At 40.7% G+C, this 11,013-nt stretch overlaps 1 protein-coding gene across 2 annotated transcripts in view; it reads left to right on the forward strand.

Moving 5' to 3' along the window:
- Positions 1-11,013, forward strand: part of LOC133544074 (FERM, ARHGEF and pleckstrin domain-containing protein 1-like) — a 96,753-nt gene that overhangs the window by 1,048 nt on the left and 84,692 nt on the right. The gene's annotated exons all lie outside the window — the stretch shown is intronic.

Raw genomic sequence — 11,013 nt, forward strand, 5'->3', positions numbered from 1 at the left:
TAGTTACTTATTATTTTCACCTGCTGCTTGTTACGGATGCGCACCTGTGTTTTGTAATCACTGACATTATTTAAGCCTGCCTTCTCCAGTCAGTCTGTCTGGCTTCTTATAGGCCCACTGCATAGCTCACGGCATAGCTCGGTTGGTAGAGTGGCCGTGCCAGCAACTTGAGGGTTGCAGGTTCGATTCCCGCTTGTGCCATCCTAGTTACTGCCGTTGTGTCCTTGGGCAAGACACTTTACCCACCTGCTCCCAGTGCCACCCACACTGGTTTAAATGTAACTTAGATATTGGGTGTCACTATGTAAAGCGCTTTGAGTCACTTGAGAAAAGCGCTATATAAATGTAATTCACTTCACTTCACTTCACTGAAACCCACTACTACCGACCACGCAGTCTGATAGTTTATATATCAATGACGAAATATTAACATTGCAACACATGCCAATACGGCCGGTTTAGTTTACTAAATTACAATTTAAAATTTCCCGCGGAGTTTCTTGTTGAAAACGTCGCGGAATGATGACGCCTATGATGACACGTGCGCGTGACGTCTTGGGTTGGAGGGGACATATTAGCGCAGCACCATTTGCGGCTAAAAGTCGCCTCTTTTCATCGCGCAATTACACAGTATTCTGGACATCTGTGTTGCTGAATCTTTTGCAATTTGTTCAATTAATAATGGAGAAGTCAAAGTAGAAAGATGGAGGTGGGAATCTTTAGCCTTTAGCCACACAAACACACAGTGTTTTCTTGTTTAAAATTCCCGGAGGTGAAGCTTTACTATGGATCACAGCGGTCAAGCGAACATGGTTCCGACCACTTGTCAACCGGCAGGTTTCGGTGAGAAAAATGTGGTGAAAAGTCGCCTCTTACCGGAGATCTGCGGAGCTTGCGGCGTCCATGCAGCTGCTGTGACTTCCCTCAGACACTGGCGTCAACACACCCGTGGACACACCCATCCGACTATCAGGTACTATTTAACTCACTAAAACACTAGCAACACAATAGAAAGATAAGGGATTTCCCAGAATTATCCTAGTAAATGTGTCTAAAAACATCTGAATCGCTCCCAATGCAAACGCCTTTATTTTTAACTGTATTTTATTTATTTATTTATTTTCTAGTCCTTTGCTATCAATATCCTCAGCCACAAATCTTTCATCGTTGCTCAAATTAATGGGGAAATTTTAGTTTTCTCGGTCCGAATAACCTTGCTGCTGGAGGCTCCCATTATAAACAATGTGAGGATGTGAGGAGCCCTCACACCGGTGACGTCATCGTCTGCTACTTTCGGTAAAGGCAGGGCTTTTTTATTAGCGACCAAAAATTGCAAACTTTATCGTCGATGTTCTCGACTAAATCCTTTCAACAATAAAATGGCAGTATCGCGAAATGATCAAGTATGACTCATAGAATGGACCTGCTATTTCTGTTTAAATAAGAAAATCTCATTTCAGTGGGCCTTTAATTTGCAATACGCAACAGATGACGACTTTTGTTCCCGACTCTGTACCTGCTAGTTTCCCCGCTGGGCTCTTTTACTTGCTAGCTCCCACGCTAGCCCCTTTGTTTTTTGCCTTCTGTGCTTTGAGCGCGTTTTTTTTTGTTGAGGTCTGATTTATTTTTAAATAAATCATTTATTCCTAGCTTCACGCTGTGTCCGAAGCCCGTCTGCATTCCTGGGAGAACGAACTCCGCACCACGATGCGACCCGGTGGTTACAGGCTCTCAGCTAAATCTTTGCTGACATTCATTGCTCAACATGATAAGTAATGAATAATTCCGCTGGTAATCACAGTGTTAAAAATAACGTTCAAACTATAAAACATTCTCTAACATTTTAATCCATCCATCTGTTTTCTACCACACCTGTTCAAGAAGTCGCATTAATGGTAAGAAGTATTTTATTTATCATCGGTGAGCTTCCGACTAACAATGTTATTAAAAAAAATAACAAATATCAGCGCTCTTATTTTGTTTCCATTTCCTGCTTGTCCCACTGGGCGCTGAATTTTTTTCCCTCACCTGCTGTTCATATGCTGCTGGTCCACACCTGCTGCCCATCAGCATGTTTCTATTTATGCTTGTCTGACGCACTCTTCAGGGCTCAAAGATTGACTATTGTTTAGAACTGTACATGCAATACTGCTTCATTCTCCTCTGTTGATGATATTGAAAGCATCTTACCTGCTCTTCGCTTTCCTGGATCCTGCTTCTTGGGGTCGTCACTATTGCTGCCATGCGAGTTTGTGACATATTATACTCTATAAATGTTGGTCTTACTTAAAAATGCAGACATTTAGTTGTACTCAGTGTTAAAAAATATTATATGGCTCTCACGGAAATACATTTTAAGATATTTGGCTTAAATGGCTCTCTCAGCCAAAAAGGTTCCCGACCCCTGATAAACTTGGTGTAGATGCCCATATCGGCTGTACAAATTTACTTTACAAAAGAGAAGTGTGGAATACTTCTCTTCTTGCCTTATTTGTATTCGAGTTCATTAAATTGATTTATATTATTATTTGGTGCAGGAGTCAAAATGACTGTGTCGCAGACTGAAGCAAATCTTTGTTGACAGAAATGTTTTTTTCTACACATTTTTACAACATTAGAAACCATGATTAAATCAGAGGGTACTCAGAAGGTGAGATAACTGCTGGAAGTTACTGGCTTTTAATGGCCAAAGGTATAGATGTGTGTGTCCAAGTTAAATGAAAAGGCAGGCTGTCTTCTTGTAATGGATTTATTACAATCTTTGCAAGTTAGATAATGTTTGCTGTGGTCTGGAACAACATGGCACACAAACAACCATCTGAAATGCAGCCAATATTACATACAGACAATGTGTCATGAGACATGCAAAACTAAATTATATACAAGGAAGATTAAAAGTAAAGCATATTAAATGAGGCCAAATGTACCTACAAATGAGGCATAATGATGCAATATGTATAAACAGCTGGCCTAACTAGCTTGTTAGCTTTGATTAGTTTGCAGTCATGCACTGACCAAATATGTCTGATTAGCACTCCAACAAGTAAAAACCACATCCACAAAGTGGATCTTTGTGCATTCACCCACACATCTCAGTGATTTCTAACCACACGTGTAGGGCTGTACTATTCTGCAAAAAATACATGTGAATCATAATTTTGTTGCTTAAAATTGAGTCGCTGGGACAATATTAGTGACTTGAAGTTTTTGCAGTCCCAAATGAATGTTACACTATACCAGTGCTTCCCAATTACCGTATTTTATCAATCAATCAATGTTTACTTATATAGCCCTAAATCACTAGTGTCTCAAAGGGCTGCACAAACCACAACACAAACCACTACGACATCCTCGGTAGGCTCACATAAGGGCAAGGAAAACTCACACCCAGTGGGACGTCGGTGACAATGATGACTATGAGAACCTTGGAGAGGAGGAAAGCAATGGATGTCGAGCGGGTCTAACATGATACTGTGAAAGTTCAATCCATAATGGATCCAACACAGTCGCAAGAGTCCAGTCCAAAGCGGATCCAACACAGCAGCGAGCGTCCCGTTTACAGCGGAGCCAGCAGGAAAACATCCCAAGCAGAGGCGGATCAGCAGCGCAGAGATGTCCCCAGCCGATACACGGGCGAGCAGTACATGGCCACCGGATCGGTCCGGACCCCCCCCACAAGGGAGAGTGGGACATAGGAGAAAAAGAAAAGAAACGGCAGATCAACTGGTCTAAAAATGGAGTCTATTTAAAGGCTAGAGTATACAAATGAGTTTTAAGGTGAGACTTAAATGCTTCTACTGAGGTGGCATCTCGAACTTTTATGCCGGGAGGGCATTCCAGAGTACTGGAGCCCGAAATGAAAACGCTCTATAGCCCGCAGACTTTTTTTGGGCTTTGGGAATCACTAATAAGCCGGAGTCCTTTGAACGCAGATTTCTTGCCGGGACATATGGTACAATACAATCGGCAAGATAGGATGGAGCTAGACCGTGTAGTATTTTATACGTAAGTAGTAAAACCTTAAAGTCACATCTTAAGTGCACAGGAAGCCAGTGCAGGTGAGCCAGTACAGGCGTAATGTAATCAAACTTTCTTGTTCTTGTCAAAAGTCTAGCAGCCGCATTTTGTACCAACTGTAATCTTTTAATGCTAGACATGGGGAGACCCGAAAATAATACGTTACAGTAGTCGAGGCGAGACGTAACAAACGCATGGATAATGATCTCAGCGTCTTTAGTGGACAGAATGGAGCGAATTTTAGCGATATTACGGAAATGAAAGAAGGCCGTTTTAGTAACACTTTTAATGTGTGACTCAAAGGAGAGAGTTGGGTCAAAGATAACACCCAGATTCTTTACCGAGTCGCCTTGTTTAATTGTGGACTATAATGTTATGATCCGCTGCCCGGATCATATATTGATTTAGATTTTTGAGTCTTTTTGTGTTTTCTGTTTGTTTTGGACTCATTCGAGTTCCGGTTTGTGCGCCTCTCAGTTCGTTTCCATGGTTACTCATTGTTTACAACTGCCGCTTGCTCCTGACGCGCAACTGTGTTGTGATTACTGTCATTATTTAGCCTGCCTTCTCCCATCAGTCTGCCTTGCTTTCTAATTTGCCATACGCAACAAGTGACGACGTTTGTTTTCGGTTCTGTTTATCCTAGCTTCCATGCTAAGGCCCTTTGTTGTTTTGTAGCTCCCATGCTAGCTCTTTTGGGTTTGTCTAGTCTGTTTTATTCTTAAATAAATCATTTCCTACCTGCAGGCTGTGTCCAAATAGCCCGTCTGCATGCTTGGGAGAATGAAACTCGCATCACCATGCGCCCAAAGCGTCACATGTAAGCCGCTACTGTTTTTCCCAAGCTATGACCCCTGCGTCTTATACAAAGGTGCGCCAAATCTATGGCTTTTCCTTTGCTAACAGCTAAATTATGGAATGGATTAAGATGGGGTCAGCAACCTGTGGCTCTCGAGCCGCATTCAGCTCTTTAGTGCCACCTTAGTGGTTCCCTTTTTAAAAAGACTGTTTGAGGGTAAACATGACACAAACCTTCCCAATTGTTAAAAAGCCCACTGTTTGAATGTTTGTGTGCATGTTTCACTGATGAGAGTATTTGGTGAACATAATTTTGTTGTACTAGTTTTGGGAGTTGTAGAACTCACCATAGCGTGGACTCACTGTGACGCAACAGTTTGTTTACATGTAAAATCTTCCATTCCTTCTTTGTCTCATTTTGTCCACCAAAAGTTTAATGCTGTGTGTCAATGCACAAAGGTGAACTTTGTTGATGTTATTGACTTGTTGGAGTGCTAATCAGCCATATTTGGTCAGTGCATGACTGCAAGCTAATCAATGCTAACATGCTATTTAGGCTAGCTGCATGTACATATTGCATCATCATGCCTAATTTGTAGGTATATTTGAGCTCATTTAATATCCTTTACTTTTAATCCTCTTTGTATATCATTTAGTTTTGCATGTCTCCTGACACATTATATTGACTACATTTCAGATAGTTGTTTGTGTACCATGTTGTTCCAGACCACAGCAAACATTACCCCGCTTGCCAAAAATTGTAATAAATCTATTAAAAGACGACAGCCTGCTGTTTCCTTTAACTTGGACACACACATTTATACCTTTGGCCATTAAAAGCCAGTTATTTCCAGGAGTTATCTCACCTTCTGAGTAGCCTCTGATTTACTAATGGTTTCTAATGTTGTAAAAATATGTAGAATAAATATTACATTTCAACATTTCTGTCAACGAAGATTTGCTTCAGCCTGCGACACAGTCTTTTTGATAGTAGGCTATTATAGCTAATACAGACACTTGCATCATGTGTTGCCTTCGTTATAAGATTTATGTACAGCTTTTTATTTTTTGCGGTTCCAGACTGATTAGTTTTTTGTATTTATGGTCGAATATGGCTCTGTCAACGTTTTAGGTTGCCGACCCCTGGATTAAGCAAAGAAATTAATAATCCATCCATCCACCCATCCATGCATCCATTTTCTACCGCTTGTCCCTTTCGGAGTCGCGGGGGGTGCTGGAGCCTAGCTCAGCTGCATTCAGGCGGGAGGCGTGTACACCCTGGGCAAGTCGCCGATCAAACAATGCACTAAAATGATCCACTTTAAGAAACTGTTGAAACTTTAAAAAACATCCATCCGTCCATTTTCTACCGCTTGTCCCTTTTTGGGATCGCGGGGGGTGCTGGAGCCTATCTCAGCTGCACTCAGGGGAAGGCGGGTACACCCTGGACAAGTCGCCAATCAAACAATGCACTAAAATGATCCACTTTAAGAAACTGTTGAAACTTCAGGAAACATATTAAACCTTATTGAAAAAAGGACAACATTTTATTTATCTTATAAAGTATGAATAAAGACATCCACAACGTTTTGTTTGATCATCTTTTTTACTGCCGTGTTAAAGGCACTATTTGGAAACAATTAACGTTTTTAAATACGTACATTCAACATCTTTCATGTAAATATCTCATTTCACAATTTAGCTTATAGTCCTGTGCGCCTATTTATAATGTACTAAATTTTTTTTTCTTCTGGGTGCGGCTTATATGCCAAAGTAAATAGTTCAGAAAATACGGTATTTTTTAAAAATGCATCCCATTAAGAAGACGAAAAATATTTCCACCCCCCCAGCAGTCTGAACAGCGCTTCGACTTCTGCTTTTTCTAGTTGGCCAGGAGTCCGAGTTCATCTGCCACATGTTGGACGTTTGTTCTGCCTGGTTCATGTCAGCTACACAGATTTTAATATTAGAAGTTTTATTTACCTTAGTATCTTAACCTGTGTGTGCGTGCTTGCATGTTTCCACTTCACCTCTAAATTTCGTGAATATTCACGGCCATGTGCTTACATTTTAGGAAAGGAAACTTTCATTGATCTCTCTTTCGTTCTTCGTGGGAGTTAGTGGAAGGACAGTTATAAAGACAAGTCAGAAGAAAAGTAAATTATTTAATTTGGTCGCTTCTCCGCAAGCGGATGAAATAATGAATAATGAATGATGACTTGCTGGCCAGGACAGCTGAGCCAACACACCTTTGCTCGTTAATTAAAATGTCATTTAGAAATTAGATCGTATGATAGTGTAAATTGAGATTGCAATCATTTTTTGTGCAGCCCAAATGCTTAGATATGATAACTTTTCATGTAATTAGTGGAAAAAAAATGATTTATTTACTACAAATTATTATAATTTTTTATTTTTTAATATATTTATTTGAATGGACAATGCACAGAAACATTAAGCTGAAAAACAGGTTCTGTGCCAGATTATAGCTAAATAGCTAATTTCCATCTGCAGTCCCCGGCTACCTAAATTAAAGGGATACAAAAACCATGCAATAAAATTATGACAATAAAATCATACCATATCACGTAATCAATTTAAGAAAAGTCATAAAATGCCCTTTCATGAACACATACTTAATATACAATACAACCACATCTCATTTACATCATCACGCAAAGACAATACATGCTCTTGTTCACATCTGTCAACATTTGTAAAAACAACCATGATTTTAACACACACACCTCACAATTTACAACAAAAATGCTGTCATGGATAAATATAATACACATTAAGTTGATCTGTCAAACATAGTGGCCACCTTAGTGACCGTGTGAGCAGTTTTGATTGCTCCAAAGCCACTTATTAACTTCAATTGTAAATGAAGAGTAATCTGTTAAACTTTTCAAGTTTGTTGTGAGCATACTTGCCAACCTTGAGACCTCCGATTTCAGGAGGTGGGGGGCGGGCGTGGTTGGGGGCGGGGGCGTGGTTAAGAGGGGAGGAGTATATTTACATCTACAATTCACCAACTCAAGTATTTCATATATATTTTATATATATGTATGAAATACTTGACTTTCAGTGAATTCTAGCTACATATATTTATTTTATTATATATAAATAAAAGAAATAGTTGAATTTCAGATGGCACCTATCAAATACACAGTAATAAAAACACAGTTGTTCTACTAACTGTACTCAATAACCAGGTGAGGTGATGAAGTTACGTGTCTTTACTGTGGGCTTCAGAACGGACTCCCTCACTTTCCGTCAGGTGCACAACACCACGTAAATCGTTAGCCAATCAAAAAGCAACCCCATAACGCTATAGCCAACATTCACCAGGAGATGGCAACAGACAACATAGATCAGCCTCGTTCTTCTGCTTCGTCTCCTTGTGTGTGCAGTTTTTTATTAAAATCGGTAGATGTTGTAATATGATTGGGCAGGCAAGCTTTTTATATAATAGGAAAGCGGACGTGAAAACAGGCTGTCCCCACTCAGGTCCGCATGGAGCTGGAGGGGGCGTGGCCTCCAGCTCCGGCTGAATTTCAGGAGATTTTCGGGAGAACATTTTTTCTGGGAGGTTTTCGGGAGAGGCGCTGAATTTCGGGAGTCTCCTGGAAAATCCTGGAGGGTTGAAAAGTATGGTTGTGAGTTGTTCCATTCCTTTATGGCTTTATATGAAAAGGCTGACTATCGCATAGTTGTTCATTTCTTGTGTATGTAATACGTGGCGCTTTTCCACAAAGGGGGATGTGTTTCTTATTACAGTTCTTTGAAGTTGCCGGAAACAATCCATGTGTCGAACTGAGGAACCCAGGCATCCTTTTTTTGTTACATCTAAGTTGGTGAAATTCCATCACAGAGCCCTACAATTGTGGGTAACTTGGAAAACGCCATGTTGTTTTGAATTAGTGAGTTTTGTTGCTCCAGGCACATGTCGTAATCAAGGCCTGACTTGATGCAAATGTTTTACAAAGCGTTAATTGGTCACTGACCAAATACAAAAAAAGTGAACATTAACTAGACGTACTTAAGTGCAGACAAAGTGTCTTTGACGGACCAGAATACTGGAGTGTTGTTGTTGTCTTTCCTGCGGGAAGAGTACATCTTGATGCTATTTCGATCTGAGTCAAGACGACTAAACATAGGTTAGGATGCAACGTCAGGTTGGACACCATGACTGGTCACAGACATCAAGAATCACCACTAGAACAGTGTATTTCAACCACTGTGCCGCGGCACACTAGTGTGCTGCGGTGGAAGATGTAATTTCACCTATTTGTGGTAGAATTTTTTTTTTGCAAACCAGTAATTGCAGTCTGCAAATAATGTGTTGTTGTTGAGTGTCGGTGCTGTCTAGAGCTCTTCCATATCAGTAGGTGGCAGCCGGTACCTAATTGCTTTGTAGATGTCGGAAACAGCGGGAGGCAGCATGCAGGTAAAAAGGTGTCTAATGCTTGAACCAAAAATTAACAAAAGGTGGGTGCCCCTAAGAAAAGGCATTGAAGCTTAGGGAAGGCTATGCAGAATCAAACCAAAACTGAACGAGCTACAAAAGTAAACAAATACAGAATGCTGGACAACAGCAAAGACTTACTGTGGAACAAAGACGGCGTCCACAATGTACAACCGAACATGACATGACAATCAACAGTGTCCCCACAAAGAAGGATGAAAACCACTGAAATATTCTTGATTGCTAAAACAAAGTAGATGCGGAAATATCGCTTAAAGGAAGACATGAAACTGCTACAGTGAAATACCAACAAAAATAGAGAAAAAGCCACCAAAATAAGAGTGCAGGACAAGAAGTAAAACGCTACACACAGGAAAACAGCAAAAAAGTGAAAATAAGTCATGATGTGATGTGACAGGCGGTGACAGTACACCTACTTTGAGACAAGAGCTATAGGGATGCATGCTTGCTTATGCTTTAAGGTCATATCCAACGATTGCGACAACCACATTTTACCGTTAAGTGAGTTTCTATTAAATAATTTCTGCTGGTGGTGTGCCTCTGCATTTTTTCAACGCAAAAAAGGTTGAAAAACATTGCACGTGAATACTTGAGGTCCATCTTGGGATCATGACTGGTACTATAACTTCGAGTCATAGTGAACAAGCCTGAATGCAGCCTTAGGCTTTTTATGACCTCTTTCAACTCAAAAGTGTTCGTGTTGTTTTGATCACCTGCATGTCAAGTGCGACTACCAGCACTTTACCTCCAGATTTTGTGGGGTCCTAGCAGACACACACACTTCACAATTACAGGGGATTCCCAGGGCCTGGCTTTCCCTCCGACAACCCCCTGGGAAATGTTCAACTAAACACCAGTTCAAAGGCTGTGTGAGCTTTCCTCCGAAAAGCGTTTGTGCGAGTAGCTCCCACAGTGGCTTCCTTTGTGCCTGTGTGACCAGCTCGCTCTGTATTCCCCTCTCGCCCCCTACTGCCGTTCTTCAACCTGCTGATCCGAGAAATAGGTCAAAGTAACGACTAATGTGAGCTCAAAGTCATTTTTGACACTAATGTTGTATGATGGTGACTGATACGGGACACTGATTTGAATTCCATGCATCTTTGTGGTTTACAATGTTGCATGTTGCAGTCTTCTGATTAGTATGTTGAAGTGTTGAAACATTACTGCTTGACTTGCTGATGTTTGTCAGAGTAATATCCAACGGATTAAACAGGGCTATTAACTTAGGCTCGTTTTCCCTTGGAGGCTCACACTGAAAGAGACAATAACCGTAACTCGTGATAATGTTCCTTTTATCATCAAAAACCTTTCCGCGTTTCCACCAAATTTATCTCGGTAATGTACCAAGTTGTGAGGTTGTTCTTTTCCTCTGTACTTTTAGACGCCTGATTGAAATATTTTTTTTTAGGAACTTTGAGCTGCAGATGACTAAGAAGTATTTAAATCAATCAATCAATCAATCTAAGTTTATTTATATAGCCCTAAATCAAGAGTGTCTCAAAGGGCTGCACAAACCACAACGACATCCTCGGCTCAGATCCCACATCAGGGCAAGGAAAAACTCAACCCAATGGGCTACAATGAGAAACCTTGGAGGGAACCTCAGATGTGGGGACCCCACATCTCACTCACACACACACACACATGTGAGCTAGGGAAATAAACAAACGAGGGAATAGCGTGGAAGCTAAAGTACACAAAAATAGTCT

Source organism: Nerophis ophidion, linkage group LG27, assembly GCF_033978795.1.
Source record: "Nerophis ophidion isolate RoL-2023_Sa linkage group LG27, RoL_Noph_v1.0, whole genome shotgun sequence".
Classification (NCBI taxonomy): domain Eukaryota; kingdom Metazoa; phylum Chordata; class Actinopteri; order Syngnathiformes; family Syngnathidae; genus Nerophis; species Nerophis ophidion.